The following is a 27,065-nucleotide window of genomic DNA, read 5'->3' on the forward strand; positions in this document are numbered from 1 at the left end:
GCTATGAAATGAATGTGCTATGAAATGTGCTATTAAATGATTTTTTTAAACCTTTAACCATAAAGAAAAAATATTATTCTGCCAGTATTAAAGAGGAAGATATGATAGTCATAAAAATCAAATATTGCAAAAGGGCAAATGTCCTATGTTAACAGCGCAAATGTCCTTTTTTAAAAAGCGCAAATGTCCTATGATTTGAAGCGCAAGTGTCCAAAAAAATAAGCGCAAATGTCCTATGAAAAAGCGCAAACGTCCCGCGCCGAATCATATATATATGTCTTGGTTTTCAGGTTGTCCATACATTGAACCTTCACTTTTTATCTTGAAAACAGAAATACAAACTATATATCATTATTCAATATACATCACTTAACATTGAATTTTGACTACTGAAAAATTAATAATGGACATACATCAGTGCAATGCTTTCTGTTCTTAAATTGTCTGATCTAGCCAAGAAATCCTTGCTAAAAATTCTGTGGACCTCCTACGGCACCTATTAGTAGTTAAAGATTTGTTTTTACTAAACAAATTAATTTAATGTATGACCTGCATGTACGTATCGCTTAGAAAACGGCCATATACCATACGGCGCGGGACGTTTGCGCTTTTTCATAGGACATTTGCGCTTTTAATTTTGGACACTTGCGCTTCAAATCATAGGACATTTGCGCTTTTTAAAAATGTACATTTGTGCTTTTTACATAGGACATTTGCGCTTTTGCAATATTTGTTTTTATGACTTCCTTCCTCTTTTATACTGGCTTGGGACCGACAAGTCATATTTTTTTAAATGTTTAAAAGTTTATATACAGCTAAAAGTTAACATTTTAAAACACATAAAACACGAACAGTCATCACCACAGTTCATGTTTCGCTTAATATCTGAAGCCTAAAGAGTCAAAATAAGTAGCTCTTGTTATCTATTCTGACTGGTATTTTGTCCACATTTCAAATACAAAAATCAAGTTTTTCTTTCTCAGTTCTTGACTGGAATGCCTGATCATCAATATAATGAATCTAAATATAATTCACTGAGTGTTGTTCAATGATACTCTTCAACAAGATAAACATAGCAGGATGAGTCCAGTAAATCGTGATTCAATTGTCACATAATTTTTGCAGATAGTCTGCAAATTTGGAACATCCAAGTTCACTTATACAAAGGTAAAAAGCGCAAATGTCCAATCAATTTAATACAGGTGAATCAAAACATAAAGCGCAAATGTCCATAGTATTTGAAGCGCAAATATCCTATCGTTTTACAGGTAAAAAAGCGCAAACGTCCCGTGCCCATACCATAAGGTCAATATTAATCATCGATGTAATTTGCTCTATTGGATGTTTGAAATTTCAACGGAGGCAATTTCTTGGCATGACAAACCAGCCTCTTAGCGATAAAAGAATATTTTTGAAAGAACTTAGCAGTTTGCTACCTTTTTATTCTTCAGTTCGTTTTTAAAACCTCTTTGTTTCTCCAATTTGAAAAATTCAAATAAAACGAAAACTGAATTTTCTTTCATTAGTGAATTCGAAAAATACTGCTTCATTACTTATTTCAGAGTTTGAACACTTGGTGCTTAGTTTCACTTCATTCGTAGTTGACAAGGATGGACAGATTCCATGTCGAAGGTCAGTGTCTCTCTCCAGGCTTCCCAGTTTTTCTCTACATGCCATGAAATAGCGAATAATGATAACAGTGGCGTTAAAGACCAACAATGAACACACCAATCATTATATATCCTTCACGTTTCACAAACAGATTATAGTTTTGTTAAACATAAATATTATTATTTGAAATTAAATTTGACAATAGAAATTTCCCCGAATCGTTTAATAGTGAATCCGGATTACACTGTAATATGTGCCGCTGGATATGAAAAAGCTCAAACTCTAATAATTTTGAACAACTAGTGGAATAGATAATTTTAAAGCAAAACTATCTTAATATTGTGTCAGCTACCTTAAGGGAAAACAATAAGTAATGAGAAGATATATAACATTTCCAAGGATAAGGTTACATTCCTTACTTAAAGTCGACACCTAATAATGTAGAATATCTATTTCCAATAGAAAAGAGTAATTCTGAGAATAAAGAGAGCAGTCGCTATTCAAAAGGAGCATGTTTGGAGGGTTGAGATCTCTAAAAACATGTTTAACCCCGCCGCAATTTGCCCCTGTCCCAAGTCAGGGACCTCTGGCCTCTGTTAGTCTTTTATGATTTTTAGTATTAGTTTCTTGTGTATAATTCGGATTTTAGTATGACGTCCATTATCACTGAACTAGTATACATCTTGTTAAGGGACCGGCTAAATGACACCTCCGTGTGTGGAAGTTTCTCGCTACATTGAAGACCCATTGGTGGCCTTCGACTGTTGTCCGCTCTATGGTCGGGTTGTTGTCGCTTTGACACATTCTCCATTTCCATTCTCAATTTTATGTCTTTGACAAGCAATGCTTTAAACCACTGACAGTCTCTTTAACGATCCCATGCACAAAAATGACAAAACTAAATAACAAAGTATATTGTCCCAGCTAGCCTGAATAGTGTAGGTTTCAGCTCGAGAGTTCCCACTAAAGGCATTTCGTTTTTTTTTTAGATAAAAAGATTTGAGATACCCAGTCTACAAAATTAAACAAAAGTTCAAAATCTGACTCTCGTCTGTACTAATTGTTTCATTGGCAATTTTACTACATTTTCTCATTATTATGTTGCTTCATAAATGTCTTTAAAGATAAAACTTCTGTTGGTGGTTACGGTTCGGAGATGGGCTGTTCTGTCCTTGTCAGATTTCTCATACATGTTTTTCTATATTAATACTCTAGTTAGAAGAAAATAGCTTGCAGTTATCCGCTATCTCAAGAAGTTTAGACATTTGCTTTAAATAACATGCGATGAAATAAACACTTGAAATGAGTGAAATTCTAAAGATGTCGTAGACATATTGATTTATTAATTGATTAGGATAAGATATCTTGGTTTTCAGTTGATTGCATCCGTTTCGTTCTCTCACAAGTACAAATGAAGATCTCGATCATTGATTATACTGTTCTGTTAATTTCTGTGTCATTTTGTCTCTTGTGGAGAGTTGTCTCATCGGTAATCGTACCACATCTTCGTTTTACAAGTACAGAAAATTTTGGAAAGCTCATTTTTAATTATTTTTTTTTTTTTAATCGAATATTCCAATCGTTACACCATTTTCCAAGGTCATGAATGCTTGGCGCCTTTAACATGATTTAACCCTGTCACATTATGTATATATATATAAATATATATGCCTGTTCCTACTTAGGAGCCTGTAAACCAGAGGTTGTCATTTGTTGCTGTATATCATATTTGTTTTCCGTTCATTGTTTTAGTACATATTTCATTTTTTTCATTTGTCATTTTGAAGCCTTTTGTGGTTGACTATACGGTATGGGTTTTACTCATTCTGTTATAATAAAACACCCATGCAACCACGCATCCCATATTGCTGATAGGACCCGACACAAATATCAATTTCGTGTTTCGGTAGTTAAGCTTGGGATGGTCATTTTAAGATGCATTATTTGAATATAATCAAATATGAAAATTATTCATATTTATATTGATATATTTATATTTTTATTCTTCTTCTATATATCGAGTTATTATGACAGATCTACCATCATCAGGGGTCCAATTGTCAATTTAATGTTAAAGTCTTTAACTTTGATCTACTAAGCATATCTCCAATACTTTTATGTTTGCTATACGCAACTATTGGTGCTGTATTGAATATTTGTACACAGTCTTCGTCGAACTGTAATAAATGCCAGTGTTTCATTATACGTTTCTTTATTTTACGTATATATGGATTATATTTAGTTATTAAAACTAACGGAATACTTTGCTTCTCTTTAGATTTGTTTTGTTGTAATAAATCAGTACGGTCAATTGATAAAGCATCAGTAATACTATCATCTATTTCAACGTTATCATAACCCCTATCTAATAATTTCACTTTGAAATTAGTTAGAATGTTTATTAATTTGTTATGGTCACTTGTATTTCTAATTTGCCGTATTGCTTCACCTTTAATAAATCCTCTGAATACATGCTGTGAGTGACAGCTATTTCTGTGCAGAAACAGATAAGAATTTGTTTCTTTAAAATGTATTTCGAGGTCAAGAATGCCATATGTTGTAAATCTTTGACCTTTAATTACATCAACATCCAAGAACGACATTTTATCGTTTTTGATTTCATAGGTGAACTTTAATAAGGGGTTATAATCATTTGCTAGACGAAAAAAATCTATAATTTCATCTGATGTTCCATCATATATTATGAATCCATCGTCTCTATATCTGCCATGATAGAATATTTTGTCTTTATATTGAAATGCAGAAATAATTTCATTCATTATTTCAAACATAAGTATGTCACAGATTTCCGGTGAAGGAACTGCACCAATTGCCGTACCTATTATTTGTTTGTAAATTTTCCCATCAAATTCAAATACATTGTTTTCTAAAATGATTCTCAACAAATGTATTAATACATTGACTGGCGGAGCATTGACCTTGAAGTTCGATTTGTCAAAACTGTCATAGGCGCGTTCAACCGCACGCAATAATGCTTCTTGAGGTAGATTTGTAAACATCTGTGTTATATCATACGAAACTAACAGGCTGTTTGCCATAGGTTTTAATTTCTCAATGATATTAATGAACGATGTAGTATCTTTTATATATGTGGACTGATTTTGAACTATTGGTATAAGAAAATAGTCAACGTAATGACCTATAAGTTCAGTTACAGAACCACACTGTGATATAATTGGTCTGCCAGGTGGAATTATATTTAATTCATTTAATCCATCATGTTGTATTTGTTTAAACGTCTCTATTTCAAGGCGGTGAATTTTTGGAAGAATATAAATTCTCCCTAATCGTGCATCTCTTAATTTTTGACCATTTGTTAAAAATCTAAATGATATTTTGTCGATTATGCCTTGATCGTATAATGATTTAACATACTCAATGACTTGGATTTTCAGTTCTGCCATGTTAAATGAATCTAATTGGCAGTAATGTTGAGTATTTAGTTGTCTTGAGACTTCTGTTATATAGTCTAGCTTGTCTAAAATAACACAATTTGAGTTTTTATCTGCCTTTTTGTTATAATAAAACACCCATGCAACCACGCATCCCATATTGCTGATAGGACCCGACACAAATATCAATTTCGTGTTTCGGTAGTTAAGCTTGGGATGGTCATTTTAAGATGCATTATTTGAATATAATCAAATATGAAAATTATTCATATTTATATTGATATATTTATATTTTTATTCTTCTTCTATATATCGAGTTATTATGACAGATCTACCATCATCAGGGGTCCAATTGTCAATTTAATGTTAAAGTCTTTAACTTTGATCTACTAAGCATATCTCCAATACTTTTATGTTTGCTATACGCAACTATTGGTGCTGTATTGAATATTTGTACACAGTCTTCGTCGAACTGTAATAAATGCCAGTGTTTCATTATACGTTTCTTTATTTTACGTATATATGGATTATATTTAGTTATTAAAACTAACGGAATACTTTGCTTCTCTTTAGATTTGTTTTGTTGTAATAAATCTTGTTATAATAAAACACCCATGCAACCACGCATCCCATATTGCTGATAGGACCCGACACAAATATCAATTTCGTGTTTCGGTAGTTAAGCTTGGGATGGTCATTTTAAGATGCATTATTTGAATATAATCAAATATGAAAATTATTCATATTTATATTGATATATTTATATTTTTATTCTTCTTCTATATATCGAGTTATTATGACAGATCTACCATCATCAGGGGTCCAATTGTCAATTTAATGTTAAAGTCTTTAACTTTGATCTACTAAGCATATCTCCAATACTTTTATGTTTGCTATACGCAACTATTGGTGCTGTATTGAATATTTGTACACAGTCTTCGTCGAACTGTAATAAATGCCAGTGTTTCATTATACGTTTCTTTATTTTACGTATATATGGATTATATTTAGTTATTAAAACTAACGGAATACTTTGCTTCTCTTTAGATTTGTTTTGTTGTAATAAATCAGTACGGTCAATTGATAAAGCATCAGTAATACTATCATCTATTTCAACGTTATCATAACCCCTATCTAATAATTTCACTTTGAAATTAGTTAGAATGTTTATTAATTTGTTATGGTCACTTGTATTTCTAATTTGCCGTATTGCTTCACCTTTAATAAATCCTCTGAATACATGCTGTGAGTGACAGCTATTTCTGTGCAGAAACAGATAAGAATTTGTTTCTTTAAAATGTATTTCGAGGTCAAGAATGCCATATGTTGTAAATCTTTGACCTTTAATTACATCAACATCCAAGAACGACATTTTATCGTTTTTGATTTCATAGGTGAACTTTAATAAGGGGTTATAATCATTTGCTAGACGAAAAAAATCTATAATTTCATCTGATGTTCCATCATATATTATGAATCCATCGTCTCTATATCTGCCATGATAGAATATTTTGTCTTTATATTGAAATGCAGAAATAATTTCATTCATTATTTCAAACATAAGTATGTCACAGATTTCCGGTGAAGGAACTGCACCAATTGCCGTACCTATTATTTGTTTGTAAATTTTCCCATCAAATTCAAATACATTGTTTTCTAAAATGATTCTCAACAAATGTATTAATACATTGACTGGCGGAGCATTGACCTTGAAGTTCGATTTGTCAAAACTGTCATAGGCGCGTTCAACCGCACGCAATAATGCTTCTTGAGGTAGATTTGTAAACATCTGTGTTATATCATACGAAACTAACAGGCTGTTTGCCATAGGTTTTAATTTCTCAATGATATTAATGAACGATGTAGTATCTTTTATATATGTGGACTGATTTTGAACTATTGGTATAAGAAAATAGTCAACGTAATGACCTATAAGTTCAGTTACAGAACCACACTGTGATATAATTGGTCTGCCAGGTGGAATTATATTTAATTCATTTAATCCATCATGTTGTATTTGTTTAAACGTCTCTATTTCAAGGCGGTGAATTTTTGGAAGAATATAAATTCTCCCTAATCGTGCATCTCTTAATTTTTGACCATTTGTTAAAAATCTAAATGATATTTTGTCGATTATGCCTTGATCGTATAATGATTTAACATACTCAATGACTTGGATTTTCAGTTCTGCCATGTTAAATGAATCTAATTGGCAGTAATGTTGAGTATTTAGTTGTCTTGAGACTTCTGTTATATAGTCTAGCTTGTCTAAAATAACACAATTTGAGTTTTTATCTGCCTTTTTTATTACTATTGTTTCATCATTTTTCAAATTGCGTAGCGCTATTCTTTCGCCCTTAGTAAGATTGTTTTTTACATTTCTTTCTATTGGTAGAAAAGACAATTCAAGCTTGGTTAACTCTATATAATTTTCCAACGTATGGCACGTAGAGGCAGGTTTATATCCTGTATTGCTACGAAATGGATGAAGGTAAGTTTTTTCTTGACTGAACATATACCGACATCGTAATTTTCTAGCAAATTCATTGTAGTCTTTTAGTATAGACATTTTTGCATTTTTGCTTGATGGCGTTGGTATAAATTTCAAGCCTTTCGCCAACAGGATATATTCCTGATTTGATAATCTGCGTTTTGATAGATTAATAACATGCTTTTTCGCATGTGCAGTTCTTTGCTGCATATTGTATTTATTCCGTTCTTTTTTATTGTAGAATCGGAATTTTTGCTTTTTAGCATTTCTATTAAAACGACGTGCCATTTTTGAGTTCACATTGGGTGATTCTCTTAGCTACGTGCCTTTGTTGAGCTCACATTGGGTGGCTGAAATATTTCAATAAATCGTTGTCAAAGCCTATCCCAGCACCCCAACTCCATAGATCATAAGGTGTTTCGAACATCTATTTAGACCAATTAGAATTAACTAATTGACCATGGCCATGTCCATCGTCAGGAGCCCAAGCCATTGCATAGTGACACTTATTATAAAAATACTGTAATTTTTATTAGGGGCTCGACACCTCATGATCTGTTTTATATTTTTCTATACTCTTTATCTACTTAACTTTGTTTATCAATTTAACGAACAAAGTTTAGAAACTATTTTCATAATCTGCAACATATCAATTACCCAGAGTTGCTGATGTTACTGTGTCTTTCAAGTTTTTATGCATACGGAAAGCAAACAGAGGTCTTTTATCAAATAAAATAAAATGTTTGCCTCTTCGTCATCCTTCAATGTATCCCATTGATTTAAGATATTGTTTTTTACGTGTGATTTCTGTCTTGAAAACACTGTTGAGAATACCAAGGGAGGCCACTGTAATACAGATTTGGGCTTTACCATTAATGTGTCTTTTCTTTGTTTTGCAGTCACTTCCTGCACAACCGGTTCATATCCAGATTTTGTTAAAAAAGGGATGACGTTTAAAAATTTCACCCTTGTCAAAATGATATTTACATCTTAGTTTTCTTGCAAATTCATTGAAATCTGATGCAATACTAGATTTTGCAAATTTGGTCGAGGGAGACGGTAGATATTTTAATCCTATACTGAGTAACAAAATCTCATCGTCTTTTATTTTTTCAGTGGTGAATATTTTAACATATTCACGTGCTTTTTCAATTGATTTTTTTTCCTCTTGAGAGAGCGAATCTATATCTTTCTATTTTCTGATAGAAGGCCTTTTTCATGATAGCCTTTTTTGTTTTTTTCGCTCTCTTAAAGTGTCTGTTAGCCATGCTTACAGATCGGAGGAAATCGCCAGAAGGCAGTGTGCAATTCATTTCTTGATGTAATATTGATTCTTTATCAAGCCTGTATGAACTCACCAACCAATCAGATATCAGTTACTCATTAGGAAACTAAATAAGGGGAAGAGGAGAACATCCCTCCTAGACATTGCAACCAATCACCATTCATTGCTTTATAAACTAACACGTTTACCAGATGCATTTTGACAATTTGACTTTTTAATTTATCAGACAATCAAAAAGCATACATTTTTGTTTTGCAAATCTCAGCACTTTCTTATCAACTTATTCCTCTCACTAAAAATCTCTGACGTATTGGTTTTTACATTTACTTTCCTTGTATTATCATGTATGTATTACAACTTTAACATGAAATTGACATAATTAATCAACCCTTAAACCTTTCGGTATAGATATTTTTCCAATTTAATATCTATTTTGACAGAAATGAAAAACACATTATCAATGCACTATTGCTATTGCCGATAATAACCGTTGCATTTAATTATAACGTATTAATTATGACCACTTATCGTAAACAAATATCAAAAATTATCTTTGATGGTTTTATTTCTCAACTTTAAATAAAGATATATTTGTAAACATTTGTTTATCATCATAATTACATTGTGTTCATTGATAAACTAACCTTCTTTGTTCTGCTGTATCAATTATCTATAAATTAAGCGTAACTCAAGAACTGATAAGATATTACACTTTTATTTACACACTTTACAGCTGTTTGTCAAAAAACATCACTAAAGAAGTGTATAGGCACACGTTACATGTTTTATCTTCTTCCAATGACTTATCTGATGTTACACAGTTCAGTTAAATCATATCCATCGCTAGTTGCATTTATGTAATTCAAGTTTGTTTATAAAACTGTATAAAATATAAAGCCATAACAGATCACTTGTGGGACTGCCCTTAAAGTGCCAGATTGCAATTTGAGACGATGTGGGTAAAACCCCAATTTTTTAGCATTGCTGATGATAGATATTTCCTCCAGTGAATAAGCAAATACAGGAAATTGCAGCAGTGTTCAAAATGCACCAAATAACCACTTTATTGTGGTACGAGGAGATCATAAAGTCAACAAGATGTCAACTAAACAATTCTCAGGCTGACAGCGTGATAATAGCTCAAATATTTCAATAAATCGTTGTCAAAGCCTATCCCAGCACCCCAACTCCATAGATCATAAGGTGTTTCGAACATCTATTTAGACCAATTAGAATTAACTAATTGACCATGGCCATGTCCATCGTCAGGAGCCCAAGCCATTGCATAGTGACACTTATTATAAAAATACTGTAATTTTTATTAGGGGCTCGACACCTCATGATCTGTTTTATATTTTTCTATACTCTTTATCTACTTAACTTTGTTTATCAATTTAACGAACAAAGTTTAGAAACTATTTTCATAATCTGCAACATATCAATTACCCAGAGTTGCTGATGTTACTGTGTCTTTCAAGTTTTTATGCATACGGAAAGCAAACAGAGGTCTTTTATCAAATAAAATAAAATGTTTGCCTCTTCGTCATCCTTCAATGTATCCCATTGATTTAAGATATTGTTTTTTACGTGTGATTTCTGTCTTGAAAACACTGTTGAGAATACCAAGGGAGGCCACTGTAATACAGATTTGGGCTTTACCATTAATGTGTCTTTTCTTTGTTTTGCAGTCACTTCCTGCACAACCGGTTCATATCCAGATTTTGTTAAAAAAGGGATGACGTTTAAAAATTTCACCCTTGTCAAAATGATATTTACATCTTAGTTTTCTTGCAAATTCATTGAAATCTGATGCAATACTAGATTTTGCAAATTTGGTCGAGGGAGACGGTAGATATTTTAATCCTATACTGAGTAACAAAATCTCATCGTCTTTTATTTTTTCAGTGGTGAATATTTTAACATATTCACGTGCTTTTTCAATTGATTTTTTTTCCTCTTGAGAGAGCGAATCTATATCTTTCTATTTTCTGATAGAAGGCCTTTTTCATGATAGCCTTTTTTGTTTTTTTCGCTCTCTTAAAGTGTCTGTTAGCCATGCTTACAGATCGGAGGAAATCGCCAGAAGGCAGTGTGCAATTCATTTCTTGATGTAATATTGATTCTTTATCAAGCCTGTATGAACTCACCAACCAATCAGATATCAGTTACTCATTAGGAAACTAAATAAGGGGAAGAGGAGAACATCCCTCCTAGACATTGCAACCAATCACCATTCATTGCTTTATAAACTAACACGTTTACCAGATGCATTTTGACAATTTGACTTTTTAATTTATCAGACAATCAAAAAGCATACATTTTTGTTTTGCAAATCTCAGCACTTTCTTATCAACTTATTCCTCTCACTAAAAATCTCTGACGTATTGGTTTTTACATTTACTTTCCTTGTATTATCATGTATGTATTACAACTTTAACATGAAATTGACATAATTAATCAACCCTTAAACCTTTCGGTATAGATATTTTTCCAATTTAATATCTATTTTGACAGAAATGAAAAACACATTATCAATGCACTATTGCTATTGCCGATAATAACCGTTGCATTTAATTATAACGTATTAATTATGACCACTTATCGTAAACAAATATCAAAAATTATCTTTGATGGTTTTATTTCTCAACTTTAAATAAAGATATATTTGTAAACATTTGTTTATCATCATAATTACATTGTGTTCATTGATAAACTAACCTTCTTTGTTCTGCTGTATCAATTATCTATAAATTAAGCGTAACTCAAGAACTGATAAGATATTACACTTTTATTTACACACTTTACAGCTGTTTGTCAAAAAACATCACTAAAGAAGTGTATAGGCACACGTTACATGTTTTATCTTCTTCCAATGACTTATCTGATGTTACACAGTTCAGTTAAATCATATCCATCGCTAGTTGCATTTATGTAATTCAAGTTTGTTTATAAAACTGTATAAAATATAAAGCCATAACAGATCACTTGTGGGACTGCCCTTAAAGTGTCAGATTGCAATTTGAGACGATGTGGGTAAAACCCCAATTTTTTAGCATTGCTGATGATAGATATTTCCTCCAGTGAATAAGCAAATACAGGAAATTGCAGCAGTGTTCAAAATGCACCAAATAACCACTTTATTGTGGTACGAGGAGATCATAAAGTCAACAAGATGTCAACTAAACAATTCTCAGGCTGACAGCGTGATAATAGCTCAAATATTTCAATAAATCGTTGTCAAAGCCTATCCCAGCACCCCAACTCCATAGATCATAAGGTGTTTCGAACATCTATTTAGACCAATTAGAATTAACTAATTGACCATGGCCATGTCCATCGTCAGGAGCCCAAGCCATTGCATAGTGACACTTATTATAAAAATACTGTAATTTTTATTAGGGGCTCGACACCTCATGATCTGTTTTATATTTTTCTATACTCTTTATCTACTTAACTTTGTTTATCAATTTAACGAACAAAGTTTAGAAACTATTTTCATAATCTGCAACATATCAATTACCCAGAGTTGCTGATGTTACTGTGTCTTTCAAGTTTTTATGCATACGGAAAGCAAACAGAGGTCTTTTATCAAATAAAATAAAATGTTTGCCTCTTCGTCATCCTTCAATGTATCCCATTGATTTAAGATATTGTTTTTTACGTGTGATTTCTGTCTTGAAAACACTGTTGAGAATACCAAGGGAGGCCACTGTAATACAGATTTGGGCTTTACCATTAATGTGTCTTTTCTTTGTTTTGCAGTCACATATTTCAATAAATCGTTGTCAAAGCCTATCCCAGCACCCCAACTCCATAGATCATAAGGTGTTTCGAACATCTATTTAGACCAATTAGAATTAACTAATTGACCATGGCCATGTCCATCGTCAGGAGCCCAAGCCATTGCATAGTGACACTTATTATAAAAATACTGTAATTTTTATTAGGGGCTCGACACCTCATGATCTGTTTTATCTTTTTCTATACTCTTTATCTACTTAACTTTGTTTATCAATTTAACGAACAAAGTTTAGAAACTATTTTCATAATCTGCAACATATCAATTACCCAGAGTTGCTGATGTTACTGTGTCTTTCAAGTTTTTATGCATACGGAAAGCAAACAGAGGTCTTTTATCAAATAAAATAAAATGTTTGCCTCTACGTCATCCTTCAATGTATCCCATTGATTTAAGATATTGTTTTTTACGTGTGATTTCTGTCTTGAAAACACTGTTGAGAATACCAAGGGAGGCCACTGTAATACAGATTTGGGCTTTACCATTAATGTGTCTTTTCTTTGTTTTGCAGTCACTTCCTGCATAACCGGTTCATATCCAGATTTTGTTAAAAAAGGGATGACGTTTAAAAATTTCACCCTTGTCAAAATGATATTTACATCTTAGTTTTCTTGCAAATTCATTGAAATCTGATGCAATACTAGATTTTGCAAATTTGGTCGAGGGAGACGGTAGATATTTTAATCCTATACTGAGTAACAAAATCTCATCGTCTTTTATTTTTTCAGTGGTTAATATTTTAACATATTCACGTGCTTTTTCAATTGATTTTTTTTCCCTCTTGAGAGAGCGAATCTATATCTTTCTATTTTCTGATAGAAGGCCTTTTTCATGATAGCCTTTTTTGTTTTTTTCGCTCTCTTAAAGTGTCTGTTAGCCATGCTTACAGATCGGAGGAAATCGCCAGAAGGCAGTGTGCAATTCATTTCTTGATGTAATATTGATTCTTTATCAAGCCTGTATGAACTCACCAACCAATCAGATATCAGTTACTCATTAGGAAACTAAATAAGGGGAAGAGGAGAACATCCCTCCTAGACATTGCAACCAATCACCATTCATTGCTTTATAAACTAACACGTTTACCAGATGCATTTTGACAATTTGACTTTTTAATTTATCAGACAATCAAAAAGCATACATTTTTGTTTTGCAAATCTCAGCACTTTCTTATCAACTTATTCCTCTCACTAAAAATCTCTGACGTATTGGTTTTTACATTTACTTTCCTTGTATTATCATGTATGTATTACAACTTTAACATGAAATTGACATAATTAATCAACCCTTAAACCTTTCGGTATAGATATTTTTCCAATTTAATATCTATTTTGACAGAAATGAAAAACACATTATCAATGCACTATTGCTATTGCCGATAATAACCGTTGCAATTAATTATAACGTATTAATTATGACCACTTATCGTAAACAAATATCAAAAATTATCTTTGATGGTTTTATTTCTCAACTTTAAATAAAGATATATTTGTAAACATTTGTTTATCATCATAATTACATTGTGTTCATTGATAAACTAACCTTCTTTGTTCTGCTGTATCAATTATCTATAAATTAAGCGTAACTCAAGAACTGATAAGATATTACACTTTTATTTACACACTTTACAGCTGTTTGTCAAAAAACATCACTAACGAAGTGTATAGGCACACGTTACATGTTTTATCTTCTTCCAATGACTTATCTGATGTTACACAGTTCAGTTAAATCATATCCATCGCTAGTTGCATTTATGTAATTCAAGTTTGTTTATAAAACTGTATAAAATATAAAGCCATAACAGATCACTTGTGGGACTGCCCTTAAAGTGTCAGATTGCAATTTGAGACGATGTGGGTAAAACCCCAATTTTTTAGCATTGCTGATGATAGATATTTCCTCCAGTGAATAAGCAAATACAGGAAATTGCAGCAGTGTTCAAAATGCACCAAATAACCACTTTATTGTGGTACGAGGAGATCATAAATTTTTTCAATAAATCGTTGTCAAAGCCTATCCCAGCACCCCAACTCCATAGATCATAAGGTGTTTCGAACATCTATTTAGACCAATTAGAATTAACTAATTGACCATGGCCATGTCCATCGTCAGGAGCCCAAGCCATTGCATAGTGACACTTATTATAAAAATACTGTAATTTTTATTAGGGGCTCGACACCTCATGATCTGTTTTATATTTTTCTATACTCTTTATCTACTTAACTTTGTTTATCAATTTAACGAACAAAGTTTAGAAACTATTTTCATAATCTGCAACATATCAATTACCCAGAGTTGCTGATGTTACTGTGTCTTTCAAGTTTTTATGCATACGGAAAGCAAACAGAGGTCTTTTATCAAATAAAATAAAATGTTTGCCTCTTCGTCATCCTTCAATGTATCCCATTGATTTAAGATATTGTTTTTTACGTGTGATTTCTGTCTTGAAAACACTGTTGAGAATATCAAGGGAGGCCACTGTAATACAGATTTGGGCTTTACCATTAATGTGTCTTTTCTTTGTTTTGCAGTCACTTCCTGCATAACCGGTTCATATCCAGATTTTGTTAAAAAAGGGATGACGTTTAAAAATTTCACCCTTGTCAAAATGATATTTACATCTTAGTTTTCTTGCAAATTCATTGAAATCTGATGCAATACTAGATTTTGCAAATTTGGTCGAGGGAGACGGTAGATATTTTAATCCTATACTGAGTAACAAAATCTCATCGTCTTTTATTTTTTCAGTGGTGAATATTTTAACATATTCACGTGCTTTTTCAATTGATTTTTTTTCCTCTTGAGAGAGCGAATCTATATCTTTCTATTTTCTGATAGAAGGCCTTTTTCATGATAGCCTTTTTTGTTTTTTTCGCTCTCTTAAAGTGTCTGTTAGCCATGCTTACAGATCGGAGGAAATCGCCAGAAGGCAGTGTGCAATTCATTTCTTGATGTAATATTGATTCTTTATCAAGCCTGTATGAACTCACCAACCAATCAGATATCAGTTACTCATTAGGAAACTAAATAAGGGGAAGAGGAGAACATCCCTCCTAGACATTGCAACCAATCACCATTCATTGCTTTATAAACTAACACGTTTACCAGATGCATTTTGACAATTTGACTTTTTAATTTATCAGACAATCAAAAAGCATACATTTTTGTTTTGCAAATCTCAGCACTTTCTTATCAACTTATTCCTCTCACTAAAAATCTCTGACGTATTGGTTTTTACATTTACATTTTAAAGAGTTGGGGTGCTGGGATAGGCTTTGACAACGATTTATTGAAACATATCATGATTTTTTTATCGGAGAAGATGACAAAATAGCGGAATGCAGACAATTGATACTCAAAATTTAAAATCAATGGTGATCTCTTATCTAGCGGAATAAAACTTTAATATCTATAAATTTGAGCATTTTTATACAGAATGGACATAATATCAATTTTTGATTTTTTTGCGAAGTTTCCCTTTAAACCAACAATCCTGCAAAATGTTCAACTGGTTAAAAAATGTATAAAAAATATCCATTACCTCTTATACATAATTAAAAATACACATTTAGTTTATATGAGAGAAAAAAATATTTACATCAACCCCCAAAAAATGTGAATAAAATTAAGTGAATATTTCTAGACAACCTCTTCCTTAATTAACTCTTCTTGCGTAAATACTGAAAAATTTCTGGACAACCCATTCCTTATTATACCCCCGCTTTAAAAAAGGGGGGGTATACTGTTTTACCTCTGTCTGTCCTTCCGTCAGTCCCATGAATATTTTCGTCGCATTTATTGAAATCTACGTTTTGTATTACGAAAATCTTAGATTGAAACCATTTTTCTCTTAAAAAAAGGTTTGTTGGTTTATTTTTACAACTTTCCAAAAAATACTTTCTGTCTCTTCCGGTACTACTTTTCTATTGAGAGCGAACAATTTGATTTTGAGCTTAATACATTTTATGCTTCTTCATAAAGTGATCATAATTGGCTTTAGTTTACGTTTAATCCATTTAATCCATTAAAAGCGTCATTCATTCCCAATCTCTTGTCAAACATTGTTTATTGTTGGACTCATTTTTGTTAAAAAAAAATTTGGCTGCCATTGCACACTACGGTTCGGAACCGGACCAGATATGACAAAAATCCGCATTTTCACGATAGAGAACTTCGCATAAAAAGACTATTTTTCTGAAAACTTTGTCAAAAATATATATATCATTTTGATGTAAAGATTAGAAACAACTGGAACTAAATCATTGGCCCAATTGGGTACCTTGAAACAATGAATTTCATAGACATGATGAAGAAAAAAGTTTTTAAATTGAGATTTTTTTGCTATTTATAACACTTTCTTTACTCTTTTGATATAAAAAAAAGGTTCCTTTTTTGTACTAGATATTTATATGTTTATCATTGTATATATATACAAGTTGCACTATGATAAATCATTCATTCATTTTACTTTCATCATGTTCATGACTTATAGTAACTGAAACCACATATATATATTTTTATTTGGCACAAGAGGCAAAAAATAATTCTGTAACTATAAATGAATAAATAAAACAAACTGAAACAACTGTATTCATGGTATTAGTGATTAGTCTAATTGTATTCTCAGTAATGAATTGAACAATATAAACATATACATGTATAACATAAAGGAAATCAATGGAAATAGAGCATCGCTGAGACGCGACAAATGACACAGTTAATTTTTTTTTACGCCAAATGGGATGCTATCTTCTGGGGATAACACTGCACTTGTAAGAAAGGGACTTCAGGATCAGCCTTTCTGAGATCCATAAATAATTGTACTACAAATGTAGCTATTTCTTCATAATATAATAGTGAAAAAAAAACCTATTATTAATGTTGTTAATCATAAATATGAATCCAGCTGTTCACAATCTTTTTACCGATTTACTCCTATCACAATTTTATAGTATTGAACACAATCATGACAATATACATGTATACACATATACATACATGTTCATGTATGTAGTATATATGCACATGGGTAAAACATTTTTTGATGAACTGAACATGATAGATATATATTTTTTTAATTTCTACTTCAGGTGGAAAATATTAGCTGCAGTTTATCATTGTTTATTATGATTTTCAAATGTTTGCATAACATGGACAGCTTATGACATATGATTTTTTTCTTCAATTTGCACAGGATTATGTATAGTCTGCTACAACATATACAAGAGATGCAGTCAAAAGAATGCTACATGTATGACTGAGGAAGAGAATTACCAGCTCAGCTACAAGTACCACCGGAGCCATTAATAGATGTATGTACATGTACAAACAAAACTTTTAAAAAAAATGTTCTTAGTTCATGTAGCTATAAACATGTACATGTAATGTATACTTTATACATGTACATGTAGTTCATTATGATTGTCTAGTCCAGTACATGTACATGTAAGTCATGAAAAAAATCTAATATATCAAAAATGTAAAGTTCTTACATTTTTATGGTCTACTACCTACGATAGTAGAGGGGCATAATGTTTTCTGGTCTGTGCGTCTGTCCGTCCTTCCGACCGTCCGTCCGTCCTTCCGTCTGTCTGTCTGTTCGTTCAGGTTAAAGTTTTTGGTCAAGGTAGTTTTTGATGAAGTTGAAGTCCAATCAACTTCAAACTTAGTACACATGTTCCCTATGATATTATCTTTCTAATTTAATTGCCAAATTAGAGTTTTGACCCCAATTTCATGGTCTACTGAACATAGAAAATGATAATGCGAGTGGGGCATCCGTGTACTATGGACACATTCTTGTTAATACTTTGCATGCTTTGATTAAATATTCATGTTTTAATTTGTCAATGATCTGGAAATGATCAAAAATTAAAAAAAAAGTAACCTTGATTGGCATAAATGAAAACTTGGCCGAAAAGGACTTAAAATGAAATTGAAAAAAAGAAATATGTAATGATCTGCCCGAAAAGCATGAAAAGGACTTCAAATGATTTTAAAATTTTTTTTTTATGTAATGATCTGTAAATAGAACTGTGTTAACTCTAAAAGTAGGAGCTATATTGTGTCACTCCATTTGTCCTTGGCCAGTTGGTCCTAAAAAATTCAGTGACTCAATTTCAGTCACATGTTTCTCTGAAACTACTTCTTATACTGACTATTTTATGTATGAGCTTCACAGTGATAACTTGTAATATTTGAGCACTTTTCAGATCTATCAAACACCTACACAATGTACATGTACTGCCTGTAAGCAGAAAATTGGAACTACAAGGGGGATAATTGGTATTTGTAATATGACATTGCATGCCTTCTTGTTAAAATTTCATAATTTTTGCAGGAAAATCAATTTGATCCAGAGAGTCATTACAATACTAGGAAAAGAAAATATGTTTATGCATCTCAAACCAGTGATAAGGTAATTATGGACAATGATGGATAATAACTTCAACTGCTTTGTGAGCTCTTGTTGGATGAGTGGCAGCTGGCATTTTTACATCTGCTGTTCTTCAAATTACATCTTTCAATCTTCTCCTCTCAAACTGAATAGCCAATAAGAAGTACGTATATATTGAAGTACAAGTAATTCATGATAAAAAAAATCTTTAAAACTTTATCCTCTGAATTTCTGAGCCAATCAGGACAACACTTGTGAAATGGTCCATAGATGATCCTCTTTGAAAACTAATGTACATGAGGTGACCATTTGGATTCCTGTAATGTATTTGAATTTTGAAAATTTGGCCTTACTTTTAAATTGGTCCACATTGAGCATGTTGAGGTCCAAAGGATCCCAAATTAATCTGTGTGATTACACCACAAACTAATTATTCTGGTACTACGATATGCTTATACTAACTGCATTAAGATTTTTTATTTTTGAACCAATTTAAATTAATCCATATTAAAGTCCAAAAAGTCCAATATTATAAAAAAAAGAAGATGTGGTATGATTGCCAATGAGACAACTCTCCACAAGCAATGACGACAAAGAAATTAATAATAATTGCCTTTAGATTAGTTCACATTTAGATCCAAAGGGTCCAAAATTAAACTTTGTTTGATTTTAATAAGAAGAAAAAATGAAATTTGTATCCATATTTTAGTGTTTGTGTCCAGTTTTCAAATTTTCTTAAATTTCAGAGACCAATTAAATTTCGTTCGATTTCAATAAAAATTAATCATATTGGCTATATTTAGATTTTGATTTTGAGCCTTTGTATCAAATTGGTCCAAATTTATGTTCAAATTAAGCTTTGTTTGATTTTATCAAAAATTTAATTCTTGGGGTTTCTGATATGCTGAATCTAACCATGTGTATTTAGATTTAGAATATTGGGTAATACAGAAGGTAATGTAATGTCATACATGTCATATATTAAGTTCTTTGATCAAATTCTTTAAGTCAGGAACTTTTGATGTGTCAAATATTTAATCACAATCCAATTTTAATATAATTTTATATAATTTAAATTTTTATAAAATTATTGTTGATTAGAAATTTAGGATAGATACAGTAAGTCTCACAGCCATCCAATATCATAAATATGATGACAATTAGCATGTTCATGTAGCCTAAGATTATACCTTAATATTGGTTTATTTGAGAAATTTAAAACATAGAGTTTTATATACCTTCAATACTTGCAAACATCATGAACATTATAGGATTAAACACATTTTTTCTAGAGGTTATTGCTGTAATGGCTGTGTAAACCGGGGCGATTAACTCACAAACTAAATATTCAGATTTGTATATATATGTCAAGTTTGTGAGCAGGGTTTCCCCTGGGTCAATTATTAATTTTGCCACCTCTTTCGCCAGAACAATATATTTTTCGCCACTTTATTATTTTATTCGCCAAGTATCATAAATATACTGTTTGTTTGAAATTTCCCTTCTTTCTATCTTCTCCCCCTCCCCCAACCAAAATGAGTTTGCCCTATTGTTGTCTATGATTATTCTCAAACTCATCTTTTAGTTTACATTGTAAATTGTAATGAAGAAACACTAAACACTACTTTTTATACGATGGCAAAAATTGAAAATTTTTTGGTCGTTTATTGGTATCACGTTGGGGTCAGCGTCGTTGTCGTCGTCCGAATACTTTTGGTTTTCGCACTAAAACTTTAGTTTAAGTAAATAGAAATCTTTGAAATTCAAACACAAGGTTTATGACCAGAAAAGGAAGGTGGGATTGATTTTGAAAGTTTTGTCCCATCAGTTTAGGAATTAGGGGCCAAAAAGGGCCCAAATAAGCATTTTCTAGGTTTTCGCACTATAACTTTAGTTTAAGTGAATAGAAATCAATGATATTTTGACACAAAGTTTATGACCACAAAAGGAAGGTTGGGATTGATTTTGGGTGTTTTGGTTCCAACTGTAAGGAATTAGGGTAAAAAAAGGGGCCCAAATAAGCATTATTCTTGGTTTTTGCACAATAACTTTAGTATAAGTAAATAGAAATCATTGAAATTCAAACACACGGTTTATCAACACAAAAGGAAGGTTGGGATTGATTTTGGGAGTTGAGATCCCAACAGTTTAGGAATTAAGGTCCAAAAAGGGGCCCAAATAAGCATTTTTCTTGGTTTTCGTACCATAACTTTAGTATAAGTTAATACAAATTTATGAAATTTAAACACAAGGTTTATGACCATGAAAGGAAGGTTGGGATTGAGTTTTGGTCCCAACAGTTCAGGAATAAGGGGTCCAAAGGGTCCAAAATTAAACTTTGTTTGATTTCATCAAAAATTGAATAATTGGGGTTCTTTGATATGCCGAATCTACAAAAAATGTTACTGTGTATGTAGATTCTTAATTTTTGGTCCCGTGTTCAAATTGGTCTACATTAAGGTCCAAAGGGTCCAAAATTAAATTTAGTTTGATTTTAACAAAAATTGAATCCTTGGGGTTCTAGGTGTAATACCACCAAATCATGGTACGTCACATCCGGTTGTATACAAAAGTAGGTCTAAAAAAATATTCCCTTGAATTTGACAGTTGTAGGTAATTAATCCTACATTTTATTACAGTAAAAACATTTCTGTGTCATAAACATATGTCTTGGGTATTTCAAAACACCATTATTTTTTATTTTGGATTTCTATAGAAAATTTTGTAATCTTGATGTTACATGGTGACTAAACCTTGTACACAGATAAAATAAGGGGAGACATTTGATTGATTAACTTCCAATGATGGTTATTTTCTTATATGTAATTAAATGTTATGTGAATTTTTTACTATAGTACTGGACAGGATAAAACTTTACTCATGCCAAGTATTTCTTTATTTGAAACAAAGATAAATTCTGCACATTTTTTTGAAAAGTGCAAATTTAGCAAAGACTAATAGGGGAAAATCAATGGTGGTATTACACCTTGATATGCTGAATCTAAAAATGTACTTAGATTTTTGATTATTGGCCCTGTTTTCAAGTTGGTCCAAATCAGGGTCCAAAATTAAACTTTGTTTGATTTTAACAAAAAATTGAATTCTTGGGCTTCTTTGATATGCTGAATCTAAACATGTACTTAGATTTTTTATTATGGGCCCAGTTTTCTAGTTGGTCCAAATCAGGATCCAAAATTATTATATTAAGTATTGTGCAATAGCAAGAAATTTTCAATTGCACAGTATTCAGCAATAGCAAGAAATCTTCAATTGCACAGTATTGTGCAATAGCAAGTATTTTCAATTGCACAGTATTGCGCAATAGCAAGAAATATCTAATTGCACAATATTGCACAATAGCAAGAAATTTTCAATTGGAGTTATCTTTCTTTTTCCAGAATAGTAGTTGAAGCAACTTAAATCATTGTTTTATACAATATACAATGTATATTCACTTTTACTACCAACTGATAAATTAAAACAATCTTTACCATTCAGTGATAACAAGCACTTTTTTTACATTTTAATATTTTATGATGTATTTAAATGAGTAGTTATTGTTGCAAACTCCATTAGAAATTTGGATTGAGATCAGTTTTGGAATAAGGGAAAGGGATATGTGAAAAAAAAATTGGGGGGGAAGGGAGGGGGGGGGTCATTTTTTCTCATTTCAGATTTCATGAATAAAAAGAAAATTTCTTCAAACATATTTTTGAGAGGATTTATATTCAACAGCATAGTGAATTGCTCAAAGGCAAAAAACAAATTTTAAGTTTATTAGACCACATTCATTCTGTGTCAGAAACCTATGCTGTGTCAACTATTTAATCACAATCCAAATTTAGAGCTGAATCCAGCTTGAATGTTGTGTCCATACTTGCCCCAACCGTTCAGGGTTCAACCTCTGCGGTCATATAAAGCTGCGCCATGCGGAGCATCTGGTTTAAAATAAGCTCTTTGCTTTTTTAGCTTATAGGGAAGGGGGGGGGGGTCCATTATATTTGGAACAACTTACCTTAAAGAGGGGTCCACTTACTTTCACTTTTAAAGAAGAGATACAAGTGCAGGAAGAAAATAAATTCCTGGACATGTCTGACCTTATAATTGCAGATAGATGTAAAGCTCTTTAGGAAAGGTTTCTTATTTTTTTAAAACAAAACAAATTTTGTATCACTTTAAATGGATCCCTCATTACATTTGTAGTAAAAAAAAAAAATACATCGAAGGGTTAACATGCATTTGAGTTGTTGATCTCAACCTGTTGAATATATTCCTTCATCCGGACAGTTTTCTATTCCAAACCAATGATATGAAAAAGTTGACGTAAAAATATGAAAAAGTTGAGACGTAAAAACTATCCTTGAAACACATGCATCGCCAAAACGACTTTAATGAAAAAAGACCATTTCAAATCAATTATCTATATCAAAGCCAAAAGTTGGCTTTAAACACGTGCGACGCAAAGTGGTAAAATCCTTTATGTGACATGTGACATATATGTCATTTAATCATATCATTTTGTCAAACAATACAATTATAGCGAACCCTATGATAGTTTTCCATAGATTCACCTGCAAGTTACCTGTCGATTTAAACTTTTGGCAGTTCTATTGTCCCATCTAACAAATACAACAGGTATTGTTCTCTGTGTAGTTTATTCACTGGGACCTTTAAATTTCTTCTAGGAGAAATATATCACTCATTGATTAATTTACCTGAACAAGAAATTGAGCTGTCAATGATGAAAAAATACTTATACCAATACTAAGAAAGGACTCACAAAACTGCATGTGGTGTTGTATTTATTCAAAACCAAAAACTTGTTTTTAATGTGTTCAATATTAATAATGATTTAAAAATTAAAAGTTGATTTCTGATCAAATAATGAAATATTCAATAAATATTTTTGTGTGTTTGATAAATACAAATTTGAATATTATTATTTTTAAATTAAGGTCTTCATAAACATAGTCTATAAATTAACAACAACAAAAACATACAAATTCATTGGAAAATACTAAAAAATGTGTCTAAAATAAACTTTTTATTATTAAATCAGATTTTATATTGAACAGATTGAAAATATATTAATGATATATTGAATAAATACAATATTGCATACAGTTTATGTGAGTTTATAGAAGTATTTCAATAAAAAAACAGATAATTTTTTGGTCAGGTAAATTAATCAATGAGTCCTATAGTGTGTGATAACATTGTGTGAGGGAATTCGACGTTTGATGTACCACTGTTCACTCCAGTGCAATTTATGACAATACCACTGCATCAATCAGAATTATTTTTTTTGCAGTGTTTTAAGAAATGATTTTGCTTTGTTGTCGCGTATTATTTGTGAAACATTCAATGTTTTAAAAAGGCGAATTTTCTTTATAAAGTCAATGATTATGTTGACTTTTGAAGGCCAAACTTTCTACAGCCTTAAATACGCTAATGAAAGATCCAAAAACTATACCAATACATAACGACATGATTATGAAATTATAACAAATCTATTGGTTAACAAATTTTTACTCGTTATTGCAAAATAATGAACTTAATATATCTGACATTTTCTCCCTACCCAGTTTACCCCTATACATTTTTATGATGTGGACTGGTCATTGTTATTGAATCGTAGGCAATTTGATTGGATTAAGTTGTTATTAGTTTACCTTCAAACTTGTTTATGCTTTTCATACATGACTATTGATTAATTAGAACGTGCATGAATGTGACCGGTAACTAAAATGACCTTCAAACTGGACACTGGACGAGTCAATATTATGTTTTATCAATGAAAGTTAAGGTATGAAAGGTAAGAATTGCCACTTATTCGATTTTCACAAAATTTTCGGAATATACAGTTGGAAAGGTTATTTTTTAAAAGCCTATTGTGAAGAGTAAAGAGAAAGTTTACAAATAATACGTTTTGTTCCATTAAACAAGTCATTTTCGTAAGAGAAATACCGAAATATATTTTACGCACGACTACGGCAGGTAAAATTATTATTTATCATAATAAAAAAAAAGCATTTTTCAGTCTCATTGGAATATGTTGATTACAATTAATCCCAAACTTAAGAAGTAAGTAACTAAAGTCAAAATATGTCCGATCTGCCTATTTCTGCACATCAAAAGTCAATACGATCGTTTTAAAGTCAATTTCGTCTACCTCACAAAATCTTGTTAGGCACTATAGAAGAAATTTAAAGATCTTGGTGAATGAACTATACAGAGAACAATACCTGTTGTATTTGTTAGATGGGACAAGAGAACTTACAAAAGTTTAGATCGACAGGTAACTTGCAGGTGAATCTATGGAAAACTATCATAGGGTTCGCAATAACACCTTCATCGATTAGTTCTTTGTTGCTTATAGCTATTTTAAAAGGTGGTACCCAACACTTTCACTAAAATTAATATGGCTTGTTTAATTTTCATAAAATTTTGTCAAGTATGTACTTTGACCCTTTAACAAAAATATAAAAATTTCAAAAATTTTGAACCAACTGTTTTGTCAGAAGAATTACACTGGTTATATAGCAGTTTGACAAACACCAATTTTGATCATTGAGAAGCTAAATATTCCTTTTACAACACAACGTAATTAAAACATTTAGATGACTTTACAGAGTTATCTCCCTGTTGTGTTAGGTACCATCTTAAATGCACCTGATTATTGATTTTTTGTCAAAATTTTAACAAGCTTAAGGTCAATTCAGAGTATTGTCTGATCAGGTAAAGTCTGAGAAACTCAAAACAAACCAAATAAACAAGATTAAATTCTTTTGCAAATGATGGAATTTATTCACCACAATTATTATTTTTTCAAAATACGAAAATGGCAACTGCCAGCGTAAACCCTGTTTGTGAGTAAGAGACCCAGTTTACACATCAATAACCTCTAGAAAAAATGTGTTTAATCCTTATAATTCTTCAGGCAATCATAAGCGATTATTAATTAACATCATTTAATTGATGACTACTATATTTACCACCAAAAGCACAATGGAATATTGTAACTAAGGAGTATGCCACCATCTTTACTTTCTAAAAACCATAAATGTCCGATAAATGCAACAGGATTTAAAAAGAAATAGCACTTACCTCAAAAACTTCATTTTAACTAGATATAAACTGAATTTGAAGTGTACAAGTAACGAAATAATCTTCCCTTTGAAAGTTTTCAAAAACGAAAGCATTTAGAGCAAATCTGACATGGGGTAAAAATGTTCATTAGGTCAAGATCTATCAGCCCTGAAATTTTCAGACGAATCAAACTAACCATTGTTGGGTTGCTGCCACTTAATTGGTAATTTTAAGGAAATTTTGCAGTTTTTGGTCATTATCTTGAATATCATGATAGATAAAGATAAACTGTAAACAGCAAAAATGATCAGCAAAGTAAGATCTACAAATAAGTTAAATATGACCAAAATTGTCAATTGACCCCTTAAGGGGTTATTGTCCTTTAATGACAATTTTTTCACAATTTGTTCATCATATTTGCTAACTTTAAAAAATCTTCTCCTCTAAAACTACTCAACCAAATTCAACCAAACTTCAACTGAATGATCAGTAGGGTGTATAAAATAAAGTTTGTGTTTTATTTTCTATTTTGTCTAAAAACATGGCCGTCATGGCTAAAAATAGAACACAGGGTAAAATGCAGTTTTTGGCTTATATCTAAAAAACTCCAGCATTTAGAGCAAATAAGACTAGAAGTTAAAATATTTATTAGGTCAAGGTCTACCTGTCCTGAAATTTTCAATTTGCAATTTGCAAAAAAAATAATTTGTTGTGCTACTTCCAAAAAATAGAAAATATTCTGACCAGAAAAAAACCCATGTCCCCCTACAAGTTAAATGGTCCATGCCTAACTGTTATTAATGAAATCATTTAACTGTTTTGCTGTTATTGGAGCCCCTTGCCCCTTCTCAGCAGTGGAATAAATTCAAATCATGAATGAAGAAATTCGAAAGAATAACAATTTAATAATGTAACAATAACAATTTTATTGTTAAAATTCTTTTATTGTAACTATAATGTAATAAAAATAACGTCCTGCC

General features: G+C 31.4%; 1 long non-coding RNA gene across 2 annotated transcripts in view; it reads right to left on the reverse strand.

Annotated features, from left to right (window-relative positions):
• Nucleotides 1–27,065, reverse strand: part of LOC143081894 (uncharacterized) — a 203,725-nt gene that overhangs the window by 34,047 nt on the left and 142,613 nt on the right. The window lies entirely within an intron of this gene.

This window comes from Mytilus galloprovincialis, chromosome 7 (assembly GCF_965363235.1).
Source record: "Mytilus galloprovincialis chromosome 7, xbMytGall1.hap1.1, whole genome shotgun sequence".
Classification (NCBI taxonomy): domain Eukaryota; kingdom Metazoa; phylum Mollusca; class Bivalvia; order Mytilida; family Mytilidae; genus Mytilus; species Mytilus galloprovincialis.